At 42.2% G+C, this 25,622-nt stretch overlaps 1 protein-coding gene across 3 annotated transcripts in view; it reads right to left on the reverse strand.

Moving 5' to 3' along the window:
* Positions 1–25,622, reverse strand: part of MAML3 (mastermind like transcriptional coactivator 3) — a 242,391-nt gene that overhangs the window by 196,511 nt on the left and 20,258 nt on the right. The gene's annotated exons all lie outside the window — the stretch shown is intronic.

A 25,622-nucleotide genomic window follows, 5' to 3' on the forward strand; every position in this document is an offset into this window, starting at 1 on the left:
CTCCAGTTCCATTGCCCTTCTCTGAACACGCTCCAGCACCAGAATGTCTTTCTTGTAGTGAGGGACCCACAACTGAACACAGCACTCAAGGTGTGGCCTCACGAGCGCAAAGGGGCAATCATGGCCCCTGCTGATCAAGGCCAGGATGCCACTGGCCTTCTTGGCCACCTGGGCACAGCTGGGATCATGTTAGCCCCCAGCATGAAACACCCATCCCCAGAAACACATTTCAGTGGGCCCCTCTCAGGACTGCAGACCTGCCATGGTCCTGTGGCCAATGCACAGTGTCCCAGGGCATACACTCACCCATGAGCATAGTTTGGCTTATCTGGCACACCTGACGAAATTATTTGTCCCATGGACAGCTGTGTGTCTTATAGCCAATCCTGGCTTGTAACAACCTCCCCATTTTAAGGTCAGCAGACACCAGATTCAGTATTCCTAAGACATCGGGCTGCAAACCATGGATTCAAAAGCTACTGTGAGAGCTCTGCTACCTAGACAGTGTAAGTCAGCAGGCAGCTCAGGGTGATATCTCCACCAGTTATCCCAATGTAAGTCACCTCCACTTACGTGTCAGACCACTAGGGTGTGTAAGTAATGCTGAAGTTTTTTCAAGCTGCAGATCAGCCCTAGATCAGGAGCATGCAAGAGCAGTTCTATTCTGGTCCATCCTGTACCTTTCTTAAAAACAGACATTTCATGTAAGCTATCTTTTCTCTTTATTCTTCATCATGCAGCTAACAATACCTGGGCATGGAATCAAGGCATTTAAGCTGTAGGTACCTCAGTGTCACACTTTGTGGGAGTCATAATTTTCAGTAAAATAATCACCTTTTCCTCTCCCTCTACAACTAGTCACATTAGTGTCTCCCACCAAACAATGACCTGCCCAGTCTAGTAACTTAAAAGATGAGCTGAGAGAGCACTTCACAGTACAGTGCAACCACATTCTTTTACGAGGATAACTACTGGAAGGCATAAAACAAGGTGCTGAAAGGGGCCAGATATTTACTCCTAGCAAGAAAACAGCCTTCCTCTTGAATATTTTAGAAAACTAAAACCAGCCCCGTTTCAAAACATTGTTTGTCCTTACCCACTCCTACAAGCTATGTCCTCTGTCATTTACAACCTGTTTACATTAGTGGGCAGATGGAGCCATTACTGCCCTTCTGGCTGATTTTCCCAGGTCTTTAAACTCTTCTTGAGCTGCTGCTGCACTTGCTATCACTGCTTTGATCCAGAGACTGACAGCACACTACTTATTGCTGCAGCTTTACAATCTATCCTGGAATTTTTATTCCTGCCATTTCTCTACTTTATAGGCCTTCAAGCTGAAACACTCTGCAAAGGAGCTCCTGGAATCTTTTATGTAATGCATTACCTTTCCATGGGTGAAAGCAACCTGTATTGCAATATTCATTGCCCACACTGTGCCTCAGATATGCCAGGCCAGTCTTGATGTCATAGCATCAAGATCTGACTCTTTGGACTCTCTTCTTCTCAGTCTTTTAAATCTAAAAGAAGGAAGTTTTGGTTGTCACTTATAAATATTATTGAATTAACTACTTTCACCTATTAATACTGCAAGTCAGGGTGGAAACACAAAGAGAAAGCCCAGTCAGACTCTTCCAAACTATGGTTGGTGTTGAATTTCAAGCTGTAAAAAATAATTTCAAAATTAAGGACAAATAATGTATAGAATGAAAATTAACTATTCAGTATAATAAATGTGTATATTATCTACCATTTTAAGTTATTGTTTTTCTTCATATGTGAAGGAAGTATGTAATCCCCTAAGCTGATCAGTGTGAAATGTACGTTTTTAATTTGTAAGCTTATCAGAATACTAAATCCTATTTCCAACCCTCAGCTAATATTATATCTAACTTGTATTACTGCTCTCCTTGCAGCTTCTACCTTAAAAAAAAGAAAGACAGCTAGTCAATCTTAGGAGACGACATGACAAACGAGACACATTTCAATAGGATTTAACAATAAACAGCCACCTCAACAAAGAGAAGCCTTCCCCCGCCTCCCCACTAAAGCAGCATCAGACAAGAAACTAAGTGAGACATGTTAACAGAGAAGCATTCCAATTAATGTGTTGCATCTCCTCTAAAGCACAAAGGCTACTGCTGCTGGGGATGCTGGGGGATGCAGAACAATAATTGTCACTTAAGCATTTCACTCCCTGCAGCCCGGGCCCTTCCAGCCGGGTTTATCTCTTGCCAATTACCGCTGTCATTTGTATTTCAACGTGTGCCATCAGGAGCCAGGGCACAGGCACCAGCCCTGGTGGCACACAGCAAAGCCAAGCCATTCTTCAGTCCCCTGTACTCAGGGAAAACATGTCCAGGACCCATCTCCCCCTCCTGACACCACACTGAGCTCCAAGGGGCACTCAGGGAACCGCCATCTCCAGGGAAAGAAAGATACCCCAAGCCCAGCCGAGAGCCTGCAGGAGGCCAGAGAGGAGTTTTTCAGGAGGAGGTCAGGCATGAAAGACATACACTGGATATCAATGGTACATGTTTTGTTCCTGATGCACCTCCTGATACTCCATCATCCCCGGTTGCATTTTCTAATCCAAATCCATTAGATTTCCATTGGATCCTACACAGCAGGCAGAGTTGGTGTACTTTAGTATGACTATTCTTTAGTTCTTCACACAGAATGGTAAAGTTGAAGAGGAGCACTGAAGGTCTAGTCCAACCTCCCTGCTTGAGCAGGCTCCCCAAAAATTCATTAACTCAGGGTTGTGTCCAAATAAATTTTGAATATCTCCTGGGAAAGAGACTCCAGCCTGCCTCTTTGGCAGCCTGTACCAGAGCTCGGTCACATGCGCAGTAAGGCACTTCTTCCTCGTGTTCAGGGGGAACTTTCAGGGTTTTTTCTTTTTTTTTTTTTTTCACTTTCTTTTACTGCTGCCCTGTTGCCTCTCATCCTATTGCCCAGCACCACCAAGAAGAACCTGGTCCATCCTCTTGACACACCCTCTGCAGGTATTTATAGACATTGATAAGATTCCCTCTCAGTCTTCTCCAGGTTAAACTGGCCCAGTTCCCTCAGCCTTTCCTCCAGAAGAGGAATGCTCCAGTCCCATAGTCACATTCACAGCCTTCACAGTCCTTCAGGAGCCCCACTTATGGTACTAAGGACCCAAAAACTGGACACAGTACTCCATGTGAGGTCTCACCAGGGTGTGAGTGCAGAGAACCAGTATTTGTACTCTGGTAGCACCTACATGTGGAAGATGCACCTTAGGGCCCACAGTGCTGCATGTTTATACCTGTGTACTTGAGCAGGTTAATGATACTGGATTGGTCAAGGAGAACATGGATAAAACAAGGATTCTCAGCTTCTCAGCTAGGGAATGGTCACAATACATATTGGTGGCGTGCCATTACCTGACTGCACAGAGCTGGGAATGGTGTGGAAGAGCCTAGGATGACTGTGGGAAAGCTGGAATTCCAGAGCACAACTGCTACTCTGTGGAGGTAAGATGAAAACACAGCACCTACAGCTGCTCATTTACTGCTTTGCTTCCTAAACAGTGCAGCTAAGACAATAAAACATAAAAGTTCATCATTACTTAATGGATTCCCTTCGTTGAAGGTTGAAGCCTGCCTGTATCACAACAAAAATTTACCACCAGTTTTAGAGGTGCATCAGCTCTTTAAACAATCCATTTACTTAATAGTATTTGGAGCTCAGGGATCACTCTTCCTTGCTGACAGAAAAGTCTGTGGTGCCTGCATTTGTCAGCCTGCTCTGTGACATCTCATCACCACACGAGGTGCAGCAGAGACCTCCGAGAGGGAAGAACCACTTCAGCTAGATCTAATTCAACACAGCCTCTGCCACTGAAAATAGTATTTCTTCTGATATCTGCAGTCAAAAAGAATCAGGCGCACACAACCATCAGTTTTATTTACTGACAAGATGAATTTCCATGGGTTTTTCCATGAAAGAATGAATTTTAAGACATCCTGTGGGCCACTCAGGCTGTCCACCCATTGCCCAAATGGAGTGGGATACAAACAGCCAGCAAGTGTGAAACAAATGCTGCCTCCTCCTTAGGAGTGTGGTAGGGAAAGGTTGTTTGTCACTGATGAGCTGCAGTCAGAGGCTATGAACTATCCTTAGCACATCTGAGAAGCATTTTTGCTCCATGCTAACCAAGAAAAAACAGAGATCAAGTCAAACCAAAACAAAATACACTGCTTGCCTTTTCTTCTTAACTAGCCAGTAGAAATGTGATGGAAGACTAGGATTTGCTGTGACACCAAGATTGCCACTTCAAGTTTAAAAAAGCACCTGCATGTAAACCTCACACAGAGCTTATTTTCCCCTTCCATCATGACCTCTCTTATTGGAAAAAAAATAAAGGATGTTTAAACAAATAAGCTAAAGCAGCTTCTAAAAGGTAGGCAGAGACGGGACTGTGGTTAATTGAAGGCAAACAGAATTTACCCACTTTTTGTTTCTTTTTAATTGTTTCTAAATTGTTTCTTTTTAATTGTTTCTTTTTTTTTTGGCTGTGTATTTGAAATCCTCTGTATTAATAAGCTGATCAGTTACTGATCAGCTTTCTATCTGCTAACCTGAGCCAAAAAAACCTGCTCTTTTCTCTTTTGTCTCTAAGCCAAAATAATTTAGTATGGGAAATGAGTCTTCTCCTTCTCCCTGCACTGAGTCACAACACAACGGTAATTTGAAAAACCCTCTGTTTATCACCAGGAATAAAAATGCTAAGCCAGATAGCATCTCCAGAACAAAAACTCCCACCACTACAGTCCACACAACTACTGACCCAGGCATTCTGCCTCTGAACACCACCACAGCACAAACAGCGCTGCCCTTCTGTTTCAGCTCATGCTGGCTTGACTGACCTCATGTTGTCCTGTAATTCTGTATTATTTATGGGTTTTTTCCTGCTACAAAATATAACAGTCTTTTGTTACTTGGCTTACCAATCTGGTTCTGCCAAACTCAAAATCTGCATTTACAAAGTAGGCATTTTTTCTGTGCTTTTAAAAGTGGAATGGTGATCCAGGCATTGAATATGTTAGGTGGGAAAGAAGTTCCACAGAGGGAATTTCTTCAGACAAGCTGAGTGACAGCTGGGGAAGAATGGTCTGCTGGAATCATCTGGGATTAATTCACTGACTGTTATTGCTTCTTCAAGTGACACAGCAAGGACAGTAGCTAAAGACTGAGGGTGGCTCCTTAGTATTGTGACTAAGGAGAGATGACTTCCCAAATGCCCCACCTCAAGTTTATTCTGTTAACCCTGCCTTTAGCAACTGGTCAAGCCAGCTCTCTTCAAAGGATCCTGGCCATGGAGGGCTCAGCAGAGCAGCTGAATTAGTGCATATTTGTGGAAGCCTTTGTCACATTTTATAGAGCTTTGACTAAAACCTGCTGCTGCTCCTCATTTTGGTGTCCCTGTCACACAAACTGAAGGATGTACATGCTCCCATCCTACAGAGAGATGCTGCTTCCTTAAGAACACACAGTATCTACACTTAATGTACCAGCAGGTATGAAGCACTCTCCACATGTAATTTTCTAAAAGGATGTCTCAGTTTGAGAGAAGTTGGGAGGAAATATCCTGAAATGAATATCTCCTCTAAAGAAGGCAGATTTTGGTACTCCCCCACCAATACAAAAAGAATTTCTCAGAGGAAAGTGAAAAAAACTGCTTATTTAACAAGTGGAGTGCATGCAGGGTACAGGGAAGAATAAAAAAAACAAAACACTGTTAATATTTGAACCTTCTCACTGCAGAGAAAGCTGGTGGATTTTAGAGTCCTGCTGGGCTCCTCTCACAGTCCAGAGCTGGGATGGGGCATTCCAAGACTTCCCTCCCAGGCTGTGGCATGGGGCTCCTGGGGATGCTCTGGTGTTTGGACTGGAGCGAAGCTGAACAGCTCCAGAAGAAGCAGCCACAGTCTTGGAAAAAACTCCTTGCCTCAGCTGACAAAAAAGAAGCTAGCTAAAAGCAAAGAATTTAACTCTCCCTCTTTCTGCTGAGAAAGAACCAAGAGAGAGAGCAGGAGAGTATCTGTGTGTGAGCACAGACTGCCAAATGTATTTGCCCAGCTTCCCCCACTTCCCCTGGGCCTAGCTTAAAGTTACAGGACCCATTTCTGGGCATAAAGCAGACCATAGGGTGTCACCATGATATTTTATGAAAAATCCTCTGCTAGGATTTTTCCCCTCCTGAGGAGCTGAGGGCCTCAGGAAAGAAATGTAAACAATAACTATCTGCTGCTGTGGAATGCAACAGGTGCATCTGTGATTGGGGCATGTGGATTGTTTCTAATTAATGGCCAATCACAGATGCAGCTGGCTCAGACTATGAGAATCACAAGATTTTGTTATGCATTCTGTTCTTGTTCTTTGTAGCTTTCTGATGATCTTTTATCTCTGTTCTTTTAGTATAGTTTTAATGTAGGATTTTAATATAATATATATCGTAAGATAATAAATCAGCCTTCTGAGAAAATGGAGTCAATCCTCGTGTCTCCACACATGGGGAGTCCTCAACAATAGGGGAATAAAGTATCATAATATCATCCCAGGACAAAGCATTTTATATCTTCTCTAACTCATTGTTTTAGTGATCAGCACCACCATCTTCACATGCCCAATACTCTTTCATACTGAATTCTTAGAGGATTATGCTATCTGAAGACCAGAGAGAATCAACAAGAGACAACAATAGGTTGATCAGGTTGAGACTGTACATTGGGTCCTCCCAGTTATGATAGACACCTTTGGCTGAGTGGCAGCAATTATTTGAAGTGTCAAACTCCAAGAAGCAAGAAAAATTGCACTGAAATCCTGGACCACTTTGAAACAGGACACACAGTACACCAGCTTCTTTTCTGCCTGCCCCATGTCCCCAGGCAAATACAATGAGTCAAACAGTATGAAAAATACAGCTCTAGATTAATAGTGCATACAGTCATCCAGAGGTTCTCAAAAAGGAAACAATAGCTACAAATAGCTACATTTTGTTTTTTAACCCACAGAGGACAAAAAAGCTCCTTTTTTGGGACTGAGATTTAGTGTTTCATCAGAGGCAGAGCTCTCTTGTGCATGCATGTGCATATATCATCCAAAACAGCTGAGAGTGTATAAATTTCAGGTTCTCTCCTAATGGTCAGTCAGTTTAATTAACAGCAATCTTTAATTGCTACAGCAGGCAGAAGTAACCTGGCTATAATTTACATCCTGACAACAATCCATCAGCCAAATTTCCAGAGGCAGACAGCACTCACTGATCTTAGAACTTAAATGAAGTTTGGGTACTTGGCTTTGGCTTTCTTTCTCTCCTTTTCATCTTATCCCTTCATCCAAAATTCACTGCTGTATGATTCTATCTGCTGTATGTCTATATAGTAGGACAGGGATTAATGCATCATCTTCCATGCCAGGAGTGTAATTTACTAATAAAAGTGTGAGTTTTTGTGGATCCTCTGCCTTGTGTTCTTCTTTTTAACCAGGAGTATTTACGAATCTTGTGTGCTCATTTTCCCTTAAGGGTGTGGCATCACACTTTTTAGTGTCACAGGCAGGATGCTGTGGTTGAAAGAATTTGTTTGGGATACCATCACTCTACCCCTGAGTTCTGGCCAGGGCATGCTGGGAAGTGATCTACTGGTTGTTAACAGCCAGGAGAGATCTGAGCAGCTGCAAGCCAAGACTGTCCTAGAAATGTCAGTGCTTGACTGCTCCCTGATTCTGGAAAAGTTGAGAGACTATAATGCCTTCCCAATTCCCCTGGGCACAGAATAGGCTAATGAAAATGGGGATAATCCTGACATGGTGGTTAAATGCATAAATGTGGTGTTAGGAGAATAAAAGGTAAAAAAGAGGAAAGGTAAAGCAATTTTATGTGCAGTTTTGGGAGCAGCTTTTACTGCTGCCCAAAAGGAAAGGTATACCAACAAATGAGTAGAAAGGAAACAATGACTGGATGACTGCAGGATTTGGTGAAAAGATTGCAGGACCAGTTAAATAAGAGAGAAAGCAGGCTTTGGAAAAAAAATGTTGGGTTTTACTGAGTGTGAGCATACTAGGAGGCTTCAGGGGAGCTTTGGGATGTGGACAAGAGAATATTGTAAGAGGAATTGCAGGATTTAGAATTTGGACCATTTGCAGAAACACCACTTCGTAACACTGATTTCTTTGTAAACAGTGGAGAAGTTGGAAGACAGTACACAGGTCTGTTTTTCTGACAAAGTGAGATGTAATGTCTGCATTGCCATCTGATGATGAGGAAGTAACATTAGGACCCCTAATTAAAACTGAAACCACAGACAATGGTCAGGGTCAGCAAATTGTTACCCAAACAGTTCTGTATACAGCAACTGAGACACCAGAGTTCCAGAAAAAATACAGCAGACTTGCATAGTATGGAAATGTATGGGCTGATCCTGACAACACTGAACAGGGAAAGATGATTCTTTATCTTCCAGTCTCCCTGAGCCTACTAGACCCCACCCCAGGGTAGAGAGGAAAAAAAATCACACAAAAAATTACACTTCCCCCTCCCCCCTCCATTTTATTTGATTCAGGTGGCTGATTTGCCAAGAGCATTATGGCCACAAGCCAGATGGGATGGAAATCTGGCAAGTGGAATCCTATTGCATACATAGTGATCGCCCATACATTCAGATTCCAGTAGGTTCTTGTCAACAAATAATAACATTTATAATAGTAACTCAAATTCAGAGAGCATCCCATTTGTGGAGGCAACTTGAACCACAGGAGACCCTCCCAAAAAAGTGGAGGAAGCAGCAACAGCAGTACAGCAACCACTTCATGAAGTAGGAGTTGAGATCCCACCTGAGCAACATCAAGGCCCAACTGGCCCTGACGGACCAAAGAGATCTTTACAATTCAACTCAACTACATTTAAAGAGACAGATATTCTGAGTGGAGAAAAATAATTTTGTCATCAGCTGGAGCCGTTAAACAACTTGAGCCACTAAACACATGAGCCACAACTTGAGCCATGGACAAACCCCACCAGGACTTGTATCATTTTCTAATCCCAGGAATGATACCGGGAATTATGTCAGCATATCCAGAAGGACTGCTTATCCTTCTTGCAGGACCAATGACTGCCAGCAGGAGCCAAATTTTGTTCACACATGATCAAGCTGAACCCACAGAGTGGAGACTGTTCTTTACTTACGGTAACAATAGTACATTCTGCACCACACATTTCTCAGCTGTGAGGGCAATTTGCTATGGCATTTGTAAAGGACGGAGATGAAAGTAATTTACCCACTCAAATTCAAAAGGTAGCCTGGGATAATGCAACCAAATCTGAAAGGGAATTCCACTCTTGGTGGTAACTCATTCATTTCATTTATGACTCCACCAAGAGTAAATCCAAAATTTTTGTTTTGTACATACTACATACCAAATAATTGTGTCAAGATTAAATCCCAACAGAGCTGTACTCTATTCCCTAGAGCAGAGAGTAAGGGCCCAATGGAATGGATGTGTCTGCATAAGAAGCCCTTGAGATTTTATTCTTGTAGACAACCCTATTGTAGATACAAGTAATCATTCACATTTTTGTCTGTAACAGCATTGAAATTATGGGGTCTGATTTTAGTTATTGAGCTTCTGTTACATCTTATCAATTGTTATGATTTAACACTGATTTAAGACCTGCAACTACACTTGATAAAGCTGCTACTGAAGCAAGCACAAGAAAATGGACAAAAGACTGATTACTGCTCCTCATGATGTAAAAGAAATCCAGGTGATGGAATGGGTGAAAAATGATGGGGAACAACATTGGTGGGACATGTTATTTGGGTGGTCGCCAACAGCAACAGGAGTTTTTAACAAGGTGTTGCATCCTGTGATTGTTCTTTCAATACTAACCTTTCTGCCTTTCCTTTTGATAATTGCATTTTACATCAAGTTGTGAAGGAGTATAGAGAGATTACCGCCAAAAAGTTGAGATAGAGGGGGAAATGCATTCTATCAGCTTTCTCATCTTTTCCATTTTCAAAGAATGGTTCACCAAGTCCATATTGATGTTTGTGCCACAGTGTGGTGTGGAATCCCAGAAGACAAGGGGCTAATGTGTGTGTCTCAAATATCAACAGCTGGATGGTTGCAGAGCTGACCAAGGATTGTTGGTAATGACACATCATGAAAAAGAACAAGATGAGGCTGGAGAATGGGCCCATGCAGAGGCAGGGCAGCACTTTTACAGAATAAGCATCCTTGCTCTAGCTCCTGGAGATAAGCACAGCATGGTACTGCACAAGTGCAGGAATGAGGTTGAGAAAAGGACATTGAGTATATGTCAGAGACTGAAATGGTTCATGCCTTAAACATTGTTATGAAGTTTTGCCCATTTTTATCCAGCAAAAACTGGATAAAGAAGCTACAACCACAGAAGCTTCCCTGAAGAACTTTGCACTGTGAGTTAAGCTACCCAGATAAGATAAAGAGCACACTATTGTTTAATCATCTCAGGTCTAGGGAGAAACAAACAAAGCTGAAGGAGAGGAATATGTCCACCAGAGAGCCAAACACAGCAGAGATTCTTCCCTGGCTAAATTTGAGGTGAGAGAGACCACAACCCACAGAAGCCAGGCTTACTCTCTCCAAAATGAGGGGGGGAGGAGGTTTCAGGTGTAACCTCTGGTCAGAGACAGTGAACACCCATCCTCCCTTACACAAACCAGCCCAGCTGTGAAACCCCCAATCCCATGGCCACATCCATGGGACATTCCCATGAGAGGAGCTGAGGGAGTGCCTTAATCCTGCAAAGACCCCCAAAGTGCCCTGGAGTCATTCCTGAAGCCTGGAACCACAGGACTGCAGGTGATGCCACAAACCCAGAGTCTGTTGTAAGGGACAATGGCAAATTCCCCCCATTCAGGGAGGTGCCTGATTTTCCTACCTGGCCTGAGCATGTATTAACCCATCAGATCCTATACTTTTTGGGGGGAACTTCACCACCAAGAAGACCAGCTGGAGATGATCAAAGGAAGATCATCAGGATCCATGGATGGTCATATTTTCCTTATTCTGCCTATGTCACTGCCTTTCTGTCCCCCTGCCTCTTTCTCCTATTTCTTTCTCTTCCTTTTTATGTCTCACCCTCTCATATTTACTCTTAAATAAAATCCATACTATTGTCACTGGCATATGGTCTCATTTGCACCTTAATTCAGGCAGAGGCATTTCTAAGAACTTTAATAACTGGATTGTGACAGTGCAGGGGGGAAGGCGGGGAGGGGTCAAGACCACCCACGACCCCAAAGCTCTCCAGGTCATTTCCAGGAAGGACTAGAAGAATGGACAGCACATGGTAACTAATTTGCATAAAAAGGTATCCCCATCAAGGCTGGGCAGGTTCTGGTCCCTCATTGCAAAGGGGTTCAGTTCAAGCAGTACTTATTACATACAGTAGATGAAACACTCCTTCTATCTCAATAGTTAATGGATACTAATTAATTAATGAGAGGTGCCTTCATAACTGCAAATCCCATAAGCAAAGAAGTACTCCACTGTACACTGTAAACTCTAATAAAAGAAAATTAAGGATGTAAAGTCAAACCATGGGAAAGGATGAAAAAGGCATTTTTTTTGCCAGCTCATACAATATTTGGCTACCAAATAACACCAAGTACACCTTTTTAAAGCTTCTGTTTCTCCCAAATGTACAACTCATCAGAGAATGCTGCTGCTTCTTATCATCTATTTCCCTTTCCAAAAGGTACTCAGGAAAATTATTTTTTCCTAGTAAACAGAAGTCCATAAAAACTTCCAAATCAACCATATATGCTACTCCAACTTGCTTTTATTACAGAAGAACAATTCCAGCACTGATATACTACTATGTTTCATTCAGTAATTTTCAAACCTGCCTGTCAGAAGGTTTGCTTCCAGAAGTTCCCAGAAGTGCACTTCAGCACTTAAAAGAAGCTATTTGGATGGAAAAAGTATGCTCCACGTTAGAAGTGGGGAGAGGTAACCAAGTGCAGAGCTCTTTTTTCCTGCCTCTACAAACAGGCATCATCACTACACCCATCCTTAATGCATTGCAAAGGGGTTGTGTTAGGTTCTGGACTGATGATTTTACTGCCTCACAGATTACATTCACTTCTCCAGAAAGCTACTTCACATTCAAGGTTCTTCATAGCCTCTCTTTGCCTCTTCCAAATTACATTTAGGCTTCCACCACTGATCAGCCCATGGCAGACACTGACCCCTCTCTACTAGTTAAACTGTCAAACAAATTTCTCCATGCTCCCCATAAACTCTCATAATTGCCCAATTCCTCCAGTTCTGGGGTGGAGAATCTACTGAGAGACCATTGCTATCGCGTTAGTTAATATCCAGTCACAGCCATTTTGCTTTCTGCCTGCTGTCCATTTGGGATCTGTTCTCATACCTGGAACACAACCTTCTGTCAGTATAGCACCAGACCAAAGAGAGCTGTGGACTTTGGCTAAGCTCTTGATATACATTGGTATACAACAAAGTTAAGAGCCTCAGCAACAAGGAAACTGCAGAAGGGTTTCATAGATTCTACCACTTACAAGACTAACCCACAGGAGCACATACCAGCCCCTTTACACGTGCTGACCTCCATCAAAAACAGTTGCACAAAAGCTTCATAAATCACCACTATCAACATCACCCCCTCTGCTCCTTGGGCAGAGGCTTTTTTACCTGTCTTTTCTTTAGCAACAGGATGAGAGAACACAGTTTTGAGCTGCACCAGGAGAGGTTTAGGTTGGATGTTAGAAAGAATTCACTCACAGAAAGGGAACATTGGAATGCACTGCCCAGAGAGGTGGTGGAATCACTGCCCCTGGAGGTGTTTAAGGAAGGACTGGATCTGGCAGTCAGCACCATGGTCTGGTTGACAAGGTGGTGTTAGGTCATAGGCTGGACTCGATGATCTCAGAGGTCTTTTCCAATCTAATTGATTCTGTAGTTCTTCCATAACTGCTAGAAGGAGTCAAAAACCCCTCTGCTGCTAGAGTTCTTTACCCTGTCCCCTGAGGGCAGGCATGATTTCTTCGTCAGCATATTTATGATTGTGTCTACTGTGCACGGGCATTTCCAGGCAGACAGAAAGGAAGGGCTGCTCTCACCAGCACGTGGTAATCTAAGGGCATGTGGAGTACCCATCAAGCTGGCATGACAGGCATGGCCTGATACAGCCCAAGCTTTGGGATGTGCTTTCACAAGAGAGTTGAAACTCTGAGACACAGAATGTCTGTCAGTCCTGAGAATGGACTATGCATTTTTATCCATCCTAAAGTCACAATTAATCACCACAGCTACAGCTTCTTGATAACATGTGAAAAGTTTTGGTTTTTTTCTGTTTGGTCCAGAGCACATGTTGATCAGCCAAATGATGCTCATGTAAAAGCACAAGCTCTGGTCCCCTTTGTTTTGTGCCGCAGCTGCACTCAAACTGAGAGTGTGTCAGTGTTGGCATCAGTGGCAGAACAAAGGAGACAAAGGCTGACACAGGAGAGAGAGACTGTTAGGCTCCTAAAGAGCAGCAATATTGGAAAAGAAAAAATATAAAAAGCAAACTCTAGGAAAGGACACACCTGGACCAGAAGCAATTTTTAAAGGAGGAAGCTCTGCCCATCTGCCATGTGTGGAGGGCTCACCGTTCATAAACCCAGCCTTTCCTTACAGTTTTGTGCCAGAGAGCATGGATTTGGTGAGCAGGGGGATCCAGAGGGCTATTTCCTATGCCACTACAGCCATAGCACTGTCTTATCTCTTTGCCTGCACTGCCTTATCGCTTTGTAAACAAGCTAAACTAGACTGGGCTAAGTGTGCAGGAGAGTACACTCACCATGAGTGGATTTAAGGCTCTTGGCACTAGACACGGCCACTTGGTTTAAGTGGCACGTGTCTCAGTATTAAGGCTCACGCTGAGCAGTTGCAAATGGATATGGCAGGCACGCTCTGCTCTGCACTGAGTTTAATGCAGGAAATTGTGTGAGCTCCAGTACTGTAACACAGGAAATCTGAGAGCTAAAAATGCACCCTGGGGAATTAAATCTGTGCTCTTCCAGAGTGCAGCTCAGGAGTGCCCAGAGTGGCCTTTGTGTAGCCTCACCTCCAAACATGCCCTGATCTGCACTTATTCCCTGCAAGGGACATTGCCAGGGAGACAAAAGGCTGTATCTGCATCCCAAGCAGCTCACAAACTAAGGATATGCAGAGGGGACGGATGTGCCACTTCAGTCTCTCTCTCTGCACAGCTTCAGAGCCCAAACTTCCTTCTATTCACCCCATGAAAAGAAGTACATTGCTGCATTTATTTGTTAGTGCAGCAAGAGACATCCTTGTCAGCAGCACTGAAGCTGTGCAAGTGACTCTTGCAGATGCCATTGTTCTTAGACATAGGATTTCATTACATAAAGCCTGCCCACTGAGAGATATGTTGGGAAGGGGGGGACAGGAAGGAGGGGGAGGGAGGAAAGGGGGGGAGCCTTTTACCAGAAAGGGGAAAAGAAACCCTCAGAGATCCAAAATAAATGATTCTTGATTCACAGGGAGGCACGAAACGCAGCTCACACCCAAACAGAGACACTCCTCTATGGCAGACAAGCATCCTGATGATTGTTGGCTTTGTTGTTACAACAGGAAACTCCCCCGACCCGCTTTGTAGCGCTGGATTCTTGGAGGCACCAACCACTGCTCGCCTTTCGCTGCCTCCTTTCCTGCAGGAGCAAGGGGAGCTGCTGGAGCGCTACACAGCAGCTCCAATGGGAAACACCTCGGCGTGCACTCTCTTTCAACTCACCCAGCAAATAATCTGCTCTAATTCAAAGATTTTACAAAAACATATTTCCTGTGCGTTAGCGGAGCAAATGGCATAGTACAGAACTCATGATACACCACCATATGGCTTCTGCCGTATTATTTTTGCTAATAATGTAAAACAACACGCACCATGGTAGCTGCAACGACCAGAATGCCACTACAGCCTGTTTGTACCAGGATTAAAGTGGTTTCTTATTAATTATTTAGGTATAGCATTGCATTTAAAAAAACTCTGAGGACGGAATAACATTATTCTTATTTAGTTTTCTTTTCACCTAGAGTATGATTAAACTGTTCAAAAGTCAGAAGTCCCAATTTTTTCAGCAAAATGGGGAAAAACTTCACTTACCCAAAGAACAGTAAGCATTATGTCAGCAACCTTGCAAAAATACTTGTTAAAAGGCATGGATTTATAGTGAGCAATAGCTGAGCAACTATTCTGAGCTGTAAAAATGAGACAGAACCAGAGAGCTCTGTCCTGCTGCGATGAGCTGCAAACTTAATCAGGATCCATAGTGGCTTGAAATACGTAATCTGTATTGTCCATTTCCCTCCTCCTCTGTGTATGTGTACAGATGGTCAAAATCTTACAGCTAACCCTGAGCAATGGATAATGAGGTAATAACACTTCCCAGCCTCCAGCCTCCGTGGTTACTTCCAAATTAACATCCAAACTGCATAATGCAATTCACAACACTAGAAACAAGAGTCTGGTTCACCAGTCAGACTGACTTGTTAGTCAGGAAATGGTTAGAGCAGCTACATTTCTGTAGCTATTTTTGCTCTTTAAAATTGTGTACGGCTACTGTAAACATCAAACCTCCTCCGTGTTCCAGCTTCAAGAGAAAAAGAACAACAACAAAACAAAAAAAAAAACACTGGAAAAAACCCCAGCCCCCTCCTACCGAGACTTGTCCTGAATACTAATGCTAAAACTATTACAAAATGCTAATTTGGTGCCAGCAACCTATGATTAAAAAACAATGAAGCACCTCAAGCACATGAATTAAGGCATCATCTTAAACATGTTTTTTTTCTTCTTAAGCTAGAAAACCTTTATATATACACATCTGGGCCTTTTCTGTCTCTTGATGATCTCAAAGCTATATTAAAGATGCAAATCTTTATGTAAGCTAGTCTAATGCATTTGGGGTCTGAATGAAAGCTGAAGACACCACAGTACTTTTAAAGGCAACCACAAATGAAACCAAAATCTCAGCTAAGATTATTTTCTGTCAGTAAAACAGAAGGCAATTCTCCCTGAAGGCAATTCTCATGGATTACTGGGATGTTTATTGAGTTACTTGAGTACCATTACCTGACACTGGGTATTTGGTACAGAACATCACTACATGCTTTCGTACTTAACATACTTAAGCAGTCAGTGGTAAAGATGCGATTTCATTACACTTCTGAGGCAAAGTTTTAGTAATTAATTATAATAATTAATAATATAATAATAATTAATCTTTACAGGTTTTGTTTCCTCTGCAGTTTAAGGCATAGGAAAGGGTGATTTCCTTCTCTGTGCTGCACTGTTTACCAAAAACAAACCTTGACATGGAAACCTCAGTGCTCAGCTTCATGTGCTCTAACCATCTGACATTATTCCCTCACTACTATACTGAACTATTTTACTCTCCTCTTGCATTTGTGCATAGTATCTAACTTACCTAATGCCTTCCATCAACAGAGTGAAAAAGTAGGCAAATCTCCCAGAATTCTTGCAAATGTCCTGGCCATTCAAGACAAGGAACAACAGATTGCTTGGCCAGGACCAGCCATTAAACTGCAGGACTTTTCCCACTCCATCCTTCACTTTTTGTCTAAAACACTGCCATGCTTGGTCAAAAAATAGCAAAAAAACCCAGAGATGAAAAATAGAATGAATCCAGAAACTCCTCTACTCTCACCCAGATCAAAACTACCCTTTATACAGTGTATCTTTACCAGACACATTGTATAAAGGTGTTAATTTTGCAAATTCATTATAAATATTCAACAACTCCCTATATCAATAGTATCCTTGACAGATCCATAAATAAGTATTTGGCTCTAGTTAAATAGGGAACTTTGATGAAAATAAAAGTTCCTCCTACTAGCAATGAAATATTTGTGTCATCTACAAACCCCGAAATACATAAAACCAAAACATGTAACACTGGGTTCTGGAGTGCAGGGAAGCTAAATAGCAGGTTAGAAAGCACTAAGCCAGGAAATTAATTTTTTTTTTTCCATTTAAAATTTTAGCCACATCAGACTGATTATATCCTTCAACTGATAAAACACTTACATTGTTTGGCTGATGTTCTTCAATTCACAATTGCATGCAATTAACAGTTACAAAGGTGCAATTAAAACTTGCAAGAGGTAAGCAAGTCTCCCATAGGCTCTCCCAGAAGGAGAAACAGTACTGCAGGAAACAAATATTTCATATTTAACAAGAATAGTTAATTTTTGTACTATCATTTTCACTCTTTTCTTTGCAAAGAGTTTGCTTCCATTAGAGAGGGAAGATAGTTCAACAGCTAGTACAAGGCAAGGGGGACTTGCAAAAATGACACAGATTAATTTCAGTCAGAAACTACTGTAAATCTCAGTGGTTTGAAAGGTACCATCAGCTGGAAAGGGGAGGGGGATGAGAGTCAGAATCTATTTGAAATGTCACAGAATGTAGACCTCAAACCCATGAGAGAGAACAGAAAAGAAACTACTTTATAGCAAATCCAACAAATGTTTTCTATAAGATACCTTGACGTGCTATTTCACAATTTAAGTTTTTTAAACATCTCTAAATCTGGACAACTTTCTGTTAGCAACTCTGAGGTACAGTAGTGAATCATCATCTTTTCCTCTGTTATTGTTGGGTTCTAGAGCCTGCTCCAGCTCCCACCTAGAAGCATTTGCCATTCTTTCAATTTCTTTTCACGCTCAGCCTAACACCACCATCATTTTGACTTTGAGAAAGTAGCAAAGACATAATAATGATGATGTATATTTGTATATATTTTCCCCCTTTAAAACTGATTTTGTTCCTATGAAAGCATAAACAATCTAAAGAAGCATCCCTGAGCCATCCACAGCTTTCACAAAAAGATGCCTTTAAAGCTATCTAGTTCTCTTCCACCCAATCCTATAAACACTGCTAGCAATTTTTCCCCCCATGCCTCTAACATATTTTCACTTAGCACCAGTTTGATGTATAAGATCTGACAGGCAGGCAGTTATAGGCCACCTGCATCACTGTTGCCATGACAACAGTGAAAGACAATCCATGATCCCATGCCCTGGTCACACGTTTCAATACAGCTTATCTGTCCAAAGCCACTGAGTCTAATGGAAGAGAGTAATTACAATCTTCAACTCATTGTCAAAATTCTCACCATATAATGCTCTTCAAAATTATTTTATTCCTCTCTCATGGGTGCTCTGCAAAAAAAAATAAAAAAGAAAAAAGAAAACAAACCCCAAAAGAAACCTTAAGTGGGTTTGGAAGGGAGAGAAATAGTGAAAAGCAAGTCTGTGCCTGATAGAAAAAGCAGCAGTGTGAGCAAACTGGCTCTTCACAGTGCTGAAGGACTAATCAGAAGCAGGGGAATGTACCAACCACTAAGAGGGATAAATGAAAATTTCTCTTCTATTTGTAGAGCATCACTTAAGATCCTTTTGGTTTTGCACTGGAGGTGAAGAGAGGATATTAGCTGCCCTCCTTTCCCCTCCCCTTCCTGGAAGACTTCTTCCTATCAAAATGAACAAGCACCGTGCTGCACTGTGCAGCAGCAGCCTCAGCTAGAAGCATGGCTCTTCAGATGTGACTGTCACTAAAGAGAGAGGGAACTCTGTGTATGAGACAGCAGAGCAGCAGCTCCTCCTCTCCACCCTCTATAACAGACCATCTCCTAATTCTTAATTTTTAAAGCAGAACTGCAGGGCAGTGCTTCAGAATTTTACCCTTTCTGATCACTGTCCCTAAAGGATCACTTCGTTCCCTCCATCTCTAGCAGAAAATGCCAAATGTTATTCCTTTGTCTATGGCCACAGCCATAATTAGGATGGAGATCAGGGTAAAATGACACCCAGTCTGCACCCATTATACAGGGACATGACTTCCCTGCCTTGCAGGGAACTGAGAGGACAGAGGGAATCCAGCCATGACACAGACCAGAAGAACTTATTCTGAAGTATGGCAAATGTTGGACAGTGAACATCTGCACTCTCACCATGCAGTAGGTACAAATACAACACCTTCTGGCACAGAATTTGGTGCTGGAGGATTAGGTTTAGGTCACATCCATAATAAATGAAAAGCTTTGCTTTCTGCTTCATACTCCTTGTCCCAATCCTTCCTTTTTCTCCAAGCACCTTCATGCAAATCAGTCAGCATGTCAAAGCTCCAATTTATTAGTCACATAATAAATACCTCTTGAATTAGTGAAATGTGATAAATGTGAACAGACAAAAAGATACAGTAATTTATTAAAATGTTTCATCCACCCATATCCAAACCACAATAGTAAATAAAATGTCAGATGACTGCCCATTTTAGAGACATATTTTTAGTTGACTGCTTTTGGCCACAGCCTTGGCACCAGGAAATGAAAGCTTCATTCACAGCACATTACTTGCATTTGCCATGCCGGGTTACCCTGGCTCAGCTGACACAGTAACCCCACTGTAGCTCCAGCCTCAGAGTCCTGACTCTCAACTCCCAAACCACAAGGTAAATAAAAAGTCAGTCTTTTTTGGTCTGTACCTACAGGAACACAAACAGGGCTGAGGACCCTCAGTCCTGATGTAGCTCAAGCACACATTTGAAATAACCTTCAGCATTCATGGCAGAATTACTTTTAAGAGAAGCAATGCTGTGATTTAATGACCACCTTTTAACATGTCAGCCAAATAAAACGTTACAACCAACAAAGGTAATAGTATCTTCAATAGTAGTATCTTATGTGACTCCGGGTACAAACCTAGTGTTTCCCGCACCACAGCCAGCCAGCCGTGGTGTGGCTGTGCACCACAGGCTGCCCAGGAGGGCACAGGGATGCGCTGGGAGGGCAGCAGGCATGGCCTGCCATGGGCTCTGCAGGTTGCACTGCTGGAAATCTCTACTGATGACGAGGAGGTGAAGCCCTGCTTTCCACCCGGCGTTTTCAAGGGACTGGACGGATTTTTCAGCTGGGGTAAATCAGGCACCCCAGCGGATCTGTGTGGCTTTACACCAGTCGGGAAACTGGTCCAGGGCTCTGCCCCCAGCTCCCGCCTGCCTTCTGGCACTGGTTCAGCACCATCGCAAAGGGAAGGGTGCCACCTACAGCACTGTGCACAGCGCATCCTCCAGCACCATGGCTCACCTTGGACGTCTCCCAGTGAAGAAATAATCAAGGCCAGCCCCCTCAAATGGAGGCTTGACGACTCTTCCATGACGGAGATAGGCAACGTCCTCAAACTGGTTTCTTATTTTAGGAATGCAGAGGTAGAGTGTCTCAAATAGATTCCTTGCCTTCTTCATGAAGAATACTGTTGCAGTATTCTACTATACCTGCATGTCAGTACTATCAAAATCACTGCACTAAATCCTATCTTGTTTTTTAAAGATATCTTAGAGTGTCAAACATTATTTACTTCAGAACTTCTTCCGAGAAGATTTGGTTCCTGCCCCCTCACATTTATGCACTTAATTCCTTTCCCTCTCCTTTCCATGGGAAAGATCAACTCAAATAACATATTTTCAGGCTTGTACTAGCTACATCTTTTGGAGTTCCTCTGTGTGCAACACCCAACCTCTGGGAAGGAATTAGAGTCGAGGTGCCTCTTCCTGTTTTTAATCTTACTGAACTACTACTAATTCATACAGGGGGTGCATAACCAATAGATAGAGCCTGCAAACCAATTCTTGCTTTTATGGAAGAGTGCTGGCTCTATTTGTCAATGCTAATCTGAGATAAATGTCCCTATGCAGAATACATGACACACACACACACACACACTGTCCAGAAGGAAGACAAAGAAGCTGAATAAGTCTGACAGAGCCCACCTGCCACTGTTGATGAAACAGTCAGAAAACAAATAGGTATCCATAGCCACTGCAAGACCTAAAAGCATAATCCTGTAAACCAGAATAATAGTTTAGCTAAATATGAGGATTAGGTTCTCCTCTTTTCTTTATGCCGTGGTTTTTATTATGCAAGAATCTTTCTAATTATTAGGAATTTGCCATGAAAAGCAAGCTCTGGTCAGAGCATTGAGACTCTACCAAGTCAGGAAACAGGAAAAATTAGAATTAATAACTCTTTAATAGACTGTTTCATTAATAACTGCCCAAGTGTTCTCCCTGCTTGGGTGACTTCAGGAATGACCCCAGGGAGCCAAAGGCCACAACAGAATGCTTCCCTGAACTTGATGTGGTCAGAAGGCATCTTGTCTAGCAAATTCTGGGTAGTATGAGGTGAAATGTACCAGTAAGTGCCTCTCCATGTCCAGGGGCTGTGCCTGGGGACAGGCACAAAGCAGCCACAGGGAATAGCCACAGACCACTGCCACACAGGATCTTTGTCAGCACTGCATACAACTAGTCTGGAGTGAAAAATTGTACTGGAAGCAGGCCAAAGGAAAGTCACAGGTGTACCTTTGCACTAATCCAGCCAACTTTGGTGTTCTGTATCTCTGGTGCAGTTCAGCTACCAAAGGAATAGCAGCTGGGAAACTCCTTCACAGCATCCCTGTCTTCCGCATGCCCACATCCAAACACTGGCAATGACATCTTTTTCTCCCCAAGCCTCCCTCACATCTACAGCTGCTGCAAGGATGTCATTCCTTATCACATGAGGCTGGGGGGGAGGACAGAAGGCCACGCTGCTTTTGCTGGGATCTTTTGCATGCACAGGCTCACTGAAGACTTTACACTGCGGCTTCCTGGCAACAAGCCAGCTGGGAAAGGCCAGCTGGAGATGTGAGTCTGGTGGCCTGGCAGCAGAAACCCAGTGCAAAAATAGGAAGATACAGATCCAAGTGCTCTGGATCAGAACTCTGCTGTTCTGAGGCATTTGGCCTGTTAATTCTCTTACTCCTGTGACTAAGAACCACCAAAGACCTTGTACCTACATGGAAACCACTATGACCCAAAGAGACTTCAGCATTCAGAAGGGCAAAATCCTACCACTGACATGGGTCAGAAAATCTGAGATACAGCCTCATCTATCTGAATTTATATATATACATATATATATATATATACACACACAGCTATTTATAGAAAAATAAAGACTACTAGAAGCCAAAATGTAATGAGCACAATAGGCAGCAGAAAAAAAATCCCCAGACAACTAAGCAGAACCACAAACAGAAATGTAAATCACACCTGAAAGGGAGAGGAAGCATCAAATACCAAACAGTGACCAGAAAGAGGTGCACCTATGCATCACATGATTCCACATCTATCATGCATCTCCTCCCAAAGCAGAGGTGTTTTCTGCAGGCCAGTGCTGCAGCTGGCAGCATGTTGAAGAGGAGAGGTGGAGTACTCCATACGTGCTCTGTCAGACAGACTCACCAGATACAGATGTCCCTGCACATATAGCACTTCCATTCAGTGACTGCTTCTATAATTATGTGCCAGCAAGTTCACAAACAACAAGTCACATGTTCAACTGGACATGTTAGACACCTCCAGCTTCATTGTCACTGCATGTGTTAGTGTCTAACTGCATTTTTGTTCTGGTATTTATTTATTTATCCTCTCAGGCTTAATTTATTCACATTTAATTTTCATACAGTAGACACAGAATCCTGCACTCAGAGCAACACCTGTCTGATAGGCTTTGCAACCACCCAAAGACATATCTAACTTGTGTTGTCTAAGACCTATTGCTTAGGACATTATTTCCCCTATGTTTAAACTCTTGTCTTGCAGGTTCTTTGAGTTTCAAAATCTGACCTGAAGTCTAAGGACGGTGAAGACTTGCCAGCTGGATGCAATATGAAGAATGGAACTAATCTCACCAATACCTTCCTAGTTCCCTTCACAACAAGCAAATGCTTTTCACAGTACTGACCTCCTGCTGGAGCCAAGGAACTCAGCTACTCCAATGAGAACAGCTGTAATACAGCTCCACAGATAGATACATACTCGGGAGTGAAATCCCCTTTCACTTCTTTGTCAAATGTGTAGGGATGGCTTTGCTGATGGAAAGAAGTGTATTCAACTAGTGTTTTGTAGAACTAGTACTTGTACATAGTCTGGTAAGCATCCAACACGTGTAACTTTGAATTGGTGTTCAGTCTTTCCTCAGGAATAAACACAAGAAATCCCCTACCAGATCTTCCCCTTCCTGAAAGGCAAACTGCCACAAACAAGCCACAGCATTCCTCCCTCCGTATCACTCCCCTATCTCCCTACAGCAGATACAGACTAATCCTAAAGAATATGTGCAGCACATTTACTTTTCTATGATATAACAATTAAGAGATTTTTCCAGATGAAAACAGAAAATATGTCATGAATGAAATTCCCACATGTCAACAAGTAAACTAGTATTAATTGCAAAGAAAGTCACAAATCAATCAAGCACTTCTCCTAAGTGAAGCCTGACTAAAGGGAAACATCTACAAAGTGAGCCTGGATGCCTTTGCTAATGAGTAATGAGAGGTGTTAAATTACAGGCTGCCACAGGCACTTCTGAAAAAAACCAGCTTTTAGGGAAGGTGAGGACTTGCACAACAAGCAACTAACTATAGAGAAACCAAGAGAACCCTTTCGACAACTCCAAACTCATCTTGAAATGTGCAATGTAGTTTTAGTGAGCCACAATTGGCAAAACTATGACCATACTTAATGAACAGTTGGACACTATTGACATCACTGCCATTTCCACCACCTCTTCTCCTCATCCTGCCCTCTTAATGAGTTTTCATATTTCTCATTATCATTTTTTATATTGAACCCTGCACCCACCTACAGGTGTGCATACTGAATCTGATCTCTGTCTGGAATGCACAGTATTGTATCCATACTGTCTGTTCCAGGCCCTTGCAGTCCTCACACCAGATCATCTGCCTGCTAGTATCTACAAAAAACCTCTTCCATTTAACTGAGGCTTCAAGCTGCAGAAAAAGCGTTTTTTAGAAAATAGTGCAATAATTTCCCACCAAAAGGAAAGGTGGGAGCAAGGGTAGTGACTTCAGTACTATTTCTCAGTTATATCAATTAAGGAAAAAGAATTAGTATTAGAGTATAGATTACTTACTCCAGCATAACTGAGAGCCTGGTCTGAATTTCACAGAATGGTTCAAAGATTTTACCTGTTGTGAACACCAGTCAGATTTGGGCCAAGCATTCAGATAACATCAAATAAACTCTGCAGGTATTTATTGATTAACAACTGTGATGCATGGCAGATAATTTCTACTCTTGTACCACTTCATTAAGTATCCATTTTTACTCCTACAATATAACTGGATAACTCGTTTTTCAAGACTTCATTACATACAGAACTTTAGTGCCAAGCATATCTGCAAAGAACTGATATAGGTGTATCTGTCTACATTCTAACACAAATATAACTGGGAAAAGCAGATCAAGCCACAAAAATGTTTCTGCATTATTTTTTCCCATGTAATTGCTTTCCTATTTTCCCCACAGACCAATTTTTGAAAATCTATTTGTAGTCTAGAATTTTATCTTTTTCCGTGGTCAGAAAGGTAAGGTTGGTCACAGTCAAGATTTGCTAATGTTTTCCTAATCACAGAATCTGTGGGGGAAGACAAGTGTGCAGATATTTTATTACCCTGCACTCAATAACTAACTCCAAAGTGCAAAAGAGAAGAGTTCTCTCTTACATGCATATCTACAAATTAAGAAAAGATCATGATATTCAAACAATCTCTAGCTAAGCATTTTCCAATATGGTCAGCCAGGTTACAGCTGACAAGCTGTACTTAAATTATTCCTAAGATACAAAGGCTGTAATTTTCTACAACGTTTACTGGATTTGCCAGATCTGGATGGACTGCTGAATTGGCAACAGTATCAATTATATTTTCAATAGGTAAACACAGACTTACATTAGCATTTTTGGCAAAACGACATGTCATTTTATACACACACACACACATATATATATACATATATATACACACACACACACAGAGTCTTTAACTGCTCATGTCAGTCACTTGTAATAACACCAACTTCAAAATTTGTTTTTGGACTTTGTCCATCTCCATAATGAAGGAAACAGTTACGAAACCACACTGAACCATGCTGCCTATTCCATCTGATCATTGGTGCATCCCAGGTGTGCCAGGTACTTCCCAAACATAAGCACAGCCTTCTTGCTCTAATGAATTACCAGGACAGGTTAAAACCTTCTACCTGCCCCTTTGCTTTCTACTGTGGCAAGATCTGTACAATCAGAAAAGTAAAACAATCTGCCAAACAAGTTCTCTCTTTTAATCCCTTTCCTCAAGGAATTTTACTATCCAGCACCTTCATATTTCCCACCCATATTCTTCTAAGGATAAAGAGCTATCAAGATCAGGTCTCCAGCAAATCCAACACAAACTCAGAACTCACTGGTGATGGAAACATGGCCCAGTCTGCACTGATTTGATTGCAATCTACACACTAAATAATGCTGAGGAGGAGAGTATATAAAAATACTCTTTTCAACCAGCCAGACTAACAGAACACTACAGCTTGGACACTTGAACTCACATCTACAACTACTTCAAACTTTCTGGATTACATTTGATTCCTTCCCTTTGAA

Source organism: Passer domesticus, chromosome 4, assembly GCF_036417665.1.
Source record: "Passer domesticus isolate bPasDom1 chromosome 4, bPasDom1.hap1, whole genome shotgun sequence".
NCBI lineage: Eukaryota > Metazoa > Chordata > Aves > Passeriformes > Passeridae > Passer > Passer domesticus.